Raw genomic sequence first — 6,088 nt, 5'->3', positions numbered from 1 at the left:
GTACTGACCTTCAAAGCCCTAAATGGCCCTGTATACCTGAAGGAGCATCTCCACCCCCATCGTCCAGCCTGGACACTGAGGTCCAGCTCCGAGGGCCTTCTGGCGGTTCCCTCCCTGCGAGAAGTGAGGTTACAGGGAACTATCAGTAGGAGAAAGGCCAACCAGCGTATACTGAAAAGCAAAGCAGCTAGTAAGCCTGATCTTTATTCGACTGTTGCAACAGGGTCCCCACTCCCCACATGAAGGAGGAACCCAGAACAACGGTGCGCAAGCCCTTATATAGACTTTTGAAATTGCACACCCTGTAGCCCAAGACCGGGACGCGGGTGGCGCTGTGGGTAAAAGCCTCAGCGCCTAGGGCTTGCCGATCGAAAGGTTGGCGGTTCGAATCCCCGTGGCGGGGTGTGCTCCCGCTGTTTGGTCCCAGCGTCTGCCAACCTAGCAGTTCGAAAGCACACCAGCGCAAGTAGATAAATAGGGACCGCTTACTAGCGGGAAGGTAAACGGCGTTTCCGTGTGCGGCTCTGGCTCGCCAGAGCAGCGATGTCACGCTGGCCACGTGACCCGGAAGTGTCTTCGGACAGTGCTGGCCCTTGGCCTCTTGAGTGAGATGGGCGCACAACCCTAGAGTCTGTCAAGACTGGCCCGTAGGGGCAGGGGTACCTTTACCTTTAGCCCAAGACCACCCCCAAAAACATCACAGAAGGAGGCGGTCTACAACAGAAATCCTGCCTGCCAGGATACCTGATTATGGTCACCTGATTGCATTACCTGGGCTGTTCTTTTGTGAAGGTAAATACTTCAATTCCTGGATCCAAGTCACAGGCTCATCTGCTTTTTCTATTTCCTTAACTACCTCTTGAGCTCTTTCCAATAAACATCTTCGACCAAACTGTTTGCCCAGGCTGAAGAGGAGATCTTTTTCACCTCCTGTTTTCCAGGTCATATAATCCGTTGTTAAGAAGCACGTCAGCATAACCGAACCATAAATTCTAACACTTCTAGCTTTGATTACACCGAGCAGCTTTTGTCCCACAAAGCCCAGGAGAGCTCTTGAACAAACAGGATTATTAGATTAGATTATTAGAGTCGGAAAGGGCCCACGGTGGCCATCTAGTCCAACCCCCTGCAATGCAGTGAATTTAAGGTCTCAAATATATAAATTAAATGTTCATAAATTTACAAGGCCAACATATACTTAAGTAGGTGAACCATGGGTCTGAAAAAGGACAGGAGAACAATCCTGAAACAAATTTTGACTCTCCCAAATTGACCTCAAATGTTTCTCTGCAAGGAGGAAGGAAATGGAAGAACCTCTCCATATGTCTTTTGATTAACTGTCTTTAGCGCATCTTTCTTCCTATTTTCAGGGGAGAAACGTTGGAGGGGATGGAATAGGACGTCCCTATTTTCAGGGGAGAAACGTTGGAGGGGATGGAATCGGACGTCCCTATTTTCAGGGGAGAAACGTTGGAGGGGATGGAATAGGACGTCCCTATTTTCAGGGGAGAAACGTTGGAGGGGATGGAATAGGACGTCCCTATTTTCAGGGGGGAAATGTTGGAGGGGATGGAATAGGACGTCCCTATTTCACGGGAGAAACGTTGGAGGGGATGGAATAGGACGTCCCTGTTTTCAGGGGAGAAACATTGGAGGGGATGGAATAGGACGTCCCTCTTTTCAGGGGAGAAACGTTGGAGGGGATGGAATAGGACGTCCCTATTTTCAGGGGAGAAACGTTGGAGGGGATGGAATAGGACGTCCCTATTTCACGGGAGAAACGTTGGAGGGGATGGAATAGGACGTCCCTGTTTTCAGGGGAGAAACATTGGAGGGGATGGAATAGGACGTCCCTATTTTCAGGGGAGAAACGTTGGAGGGGATGGAATAGGACGTCCCTCTTTTCAGGGGAGAAACGTTGGAGGGGATGGATTTATGCGGCCCCTGAGCCAAGGAAATAATTAAATATACAACCTTTAGAAGACATCTGAAGGCAGCCCTTGATGGAGGTTTTTTTGTTTAATGCTATGTTTTTATATATGTTGGAAGCCGCCCAGAGTGGCTGGGGCATGGGGCATAAATAGTAAATTTATGATGACGATGGAATAGGACGTCCCTATTTTCAGGGACGCGGGTGGCGCTGTGGTTAAACCACAGAACCTAGGGCTTGCCGATCAGAAGGTTGACGGTTCGAATCCCCGCAACAAGGTGAGCTCCCGTTGCCCGGTCCCTGCTCCTGCCAACCAACAGTTCAAAAGCACCTCAAAGTGCAAGTAGATAAATAGGTACCGCTCCAGCGGGACGGTAAACGGCGTTTCTATGCACTGCTCTGGTTCGCCAGAAGCGGCTTAGTCCTGCTGGCCACATGACCCGGAAGCTGTAGGCCGGCTCCGTCAGCCAGTAAAGCGAGATGAGCGCCACAACCCCTGAGTCGGCCACGACTGGACCTAATGGCCAGGGGCCCCTTTACCTTTACCTTAGTTTCATTACAGAAATGTTGGCTGGCCTGCAATGCATCCTGATTATCTTCAGCCCAGAGGACAAGCTACCGATGTCCCTCTCAAGACATTATCAGAGTGTTCAGCTCCTGTTTCCACCAAGACTCTCTTTTCCCTGGTTTTGATTCCTGCAGGGGTTTAATTATTCTCTAGCATCGCAAGAGTCCTTCACCTCGAAAGCACCTCCGTTGCCTCATCAGACAGGTGAGCTCAGCCATAAAAGAAGAAATAGGAGAACGCCCCTGAAATAAACGTTGTATAACTGGCAGATGGCACACACAGTGCTTTTGAATCTAACCTAATTCATAGCAACAAGGGACGCTGGTGGCGCTGTGGGTTAAATCACAGAGCCTAGGACTTGCCGATCAGAAGGTCGGCGGTTCGAATCCCCACAACAGGGTGAGCTCCCGTTGCTCGGTCCCTGCTCCTGCCCACCTAGCAGTTCGAAAGCACCTCAAAGTGCAAGTAGATAAATAGGTCCCGCTCCGGCGGGAAGGTAAACGCCATTTCCATGCGCTGCTCTGGTTCGCCAGAAGCGGCTTAGTCCTGCTGGCCACATGACCCGGAAGCTGTACGCCGGCTCCCTCGGCCAGTAAAGCGAGATGAGCGCCACAACCCCAGAGTCGGCCATGACTGGACCTAATGGTCAGGGGTCCCTTTGCCTTTACCTTTAATTGTCAGCCGCGGAGGCTTATTGGACTAAAAGTAAACCGGCGTCCAGGCGGATACATCTGCGAAATACCAAAAGCAACTTCTTCCATCTTTCTGCGTTGTTGTGTAAACCGCCGCCCCACCAGCAAGCAGTACTTAGTGCTAGACTGTTCCTGGATGAGGAAGCTCTACAGCTCTACGGTCAGGGGTCCCTTTACCTTTACCTAATTCATAGCAACAGGGGGCTGGTTCCTTTGGGGCAACTGGGGCACAGACCCACCAACCTCAGATGACGCCAAATTAAACGCTTGGTATGTGAGCACTGTTGTCTTTGTCCATGGGGTTTTCTTGGCAGGGATACTGGAGTGGCTTGCCAGTTCCTGCTCCATGTGGATCACATTTGGTCAAAACTCTCCACTATGACCTGTCCGTCTTGGGTGGCCCTGCAGGGCATAGCATATAGCTTCTCTGAGTTATTCAAGCCCCTTCACCATGGCAAGGCAGGGATCCATGAAGAATGGATACTTTTGAATTCTGGTGTGGAGGAGACTCTTGAGAGTCCCATGGACTGCAAGGAGACCAAACCTCTCCATTCTGAAGGAAATCAGCCCTGAGTGCTCACTGGAAGGACAGATCCTGAAGCTGAGGCTCCAAGACTTTGGCCACCTCATGAGAAGAGAAGACTCCCTGGAAAAGACCCTGATGTTGGGAAAGATGGAGGGCGCAAGGAGAAGGGGACGACGGAGGACGAGATGGTGGGACAGTGTTCTCGAAGCTACCAGCATGAGTTTGACCAATCTGCGGGAGGCAGTGGAAGACAGGAGGGCCTGGCGTGGTCTGGTCCAGGGCGTCTCGAAGAATCACACACGACTAAACAACTAAACAACAACAAAATGTGAGCACTTAGAAAAGGACTTTGCTAAGCCCCAGCATGTGTTCCTCAAAAATAAGTCATGCCGGACGAATTTACAGCGGTGACATGGTTCTCCAAAACCAAAGCGTTCCAAAACCAAGGTGCGCTTTCCCATAGAATGGAATGCAAAACGGATTGATCCATGGGTAGGCAAACTAAGGGTCGGGGGGGGGCCAGATCTGGCCCAATCGCCTTCTCAATCCGGCCCACGGATCGTCCAGGAATCAGCGTGTTTTTACATGAGTAGAATGTGTCCTTTTATTTAAAATGCATCTCTGGGTTATTTGTGGGGCATAGGAATTCGTTCATTTGCCCCCCCAAAATATAGTCCGGCCCCCCACGAGGTCTAAGGGACAGTGGACCGGGCCCCTGCTGAAAATGTAAGTGAACCACACAGTTAAACTCGCTAATAAACAATCCCTGGTGTGAGATCAATCAAGGATCTTAGCAGATCGACGTTTATTGCCAAGCTGATATTTTAAAAAACAGCAACACCCCTTCCGCATTCCGCTGGCTTGCCAGCTACTAATTTCTTTTGCTAGTTTCCTGTTCAGACAGGTTGGGACTTGCTCCCGTTTCTGAGCAGAGCACCCGATCTCGTGAAACGAAACACATACACATCATGCAAGCTTTGTGGTCGAGGCTGCCCTGTAAGGCGCTGGCAAGGGGGATCACGAATAAGTAAATTCCAACACCGAGAAACAGAATACAGTGGTGCCTCGCAAAACGAAATTAATTTGTTCTGCGAGTATTTTCGTCTTGCGAAGCACCACTGTGTATTGACGGTTTCCCATAGGAATGCATTGGCGGTTTTTAAAAAAAGGCGCAAGACGTTTTCGTCTTGCGAAGCAAGCCCATAGGGAAATCCGTCTTGCGAAGCAACTCAGAAAACGAAAAACTCTTTCGTTCTGCGAGTTTTTCGTCTTGCGAGGCATTCGTCTTGCGAGGTACCACTGTAAAGGTAAAGGGACCCCTGACCATTAGGTCCAGTCATGGCCGACTCTGGGGTTGCGGCACTCATCTCGCTTTATTAGCCGAGGGAGCCGACGTACAGCTTCTGGGTCATGTGGCCAGCAGGACTAAGCCGCTTCTGGCGAACCAGAGCAGCGCACGGAAATGCCGTTTACCTTCCCGCCGGAGTGGTACCTATTTATCTACTTGCACTTTGACGTGCTTTCCAACTGCTAGGTTGGCAGGAGCAGGGACGGAGCAACGGGAGCTCACCCCGTCATTGCGGGGATTCGAACCGCCGACCTTCTGATTGGCAAGTCCGAGGCTCTGTGGTTTAACCCACAGCGCCACCCACGTCCCTAGAGAAACAGAATAGCAGTTGGGAAAAGGGAAAAGTTCATTTTGCAATTCCTTTCGAAAAAAGAGGAACAGAGACTTCTGTATTTCCTGGCTGGTGTGTTTGTGTATGTTCTGCAATGAAACTGTGGACTCGGTTATGCAGCCGCAAAGGAAAGGTTTCAAGTCTGCTGCAAAGTGCATTATACAAATACAACACTAGATGGCGATAGTGAGCTATGGGAAATTGAAGCCATTTTTCAAAACGTTTTTTTAAGAAAAGCATTTTCGCAACTTTTTTTTAATATGTGTCTAGATTCCACCCACTGGCACAATGAATTGGTGCCTTAAATGATGGATTGATACAATCACATGTTCTTCTGCTTTTGGCCACAACTGAGCTATGCATTCAAACTGGAGTGATAGGACTTAAAACAGGCTTGGCTGCCCCAAAGAATCATGGGAGTTGTATCTTGTTAAGGGTGCTGAGTGTCATTAGGAAACACCTATACAGTGGTGCCTTGGTTCTCAAACTTAATCCGTTTCGGAAGTCCGTCCCAAAACCAAAGCGTTCTAAAACCAAGGCGCGCTTTCCCATAGAAAGTCATGCAAAACGGATTAATACGTTCCAGACTTTTAAATTAAACAACCCCTAAAACAGCAATTTAACATGAATTTTACTATCTAACGAGAGCCATAAAATGAAAGCAATTATAATCAATGTACTGTACTATAAAAC

The sequence above is a fragment of the Podarcis tiliguerta genome (assembly GCF_965153285.1).
Source record: "Podarcis tiliguerta genome assembly, chromosome: 18".
Taxonomy (NCBI): Eukaryota; Metazoa; Chordata; class Lepidosauria; order Squamata; family Lacertidae; genus Podarcis; species Podarcis tiliguerta.
Note: the sequence above shows the minus strand (reverse complement) of the source record.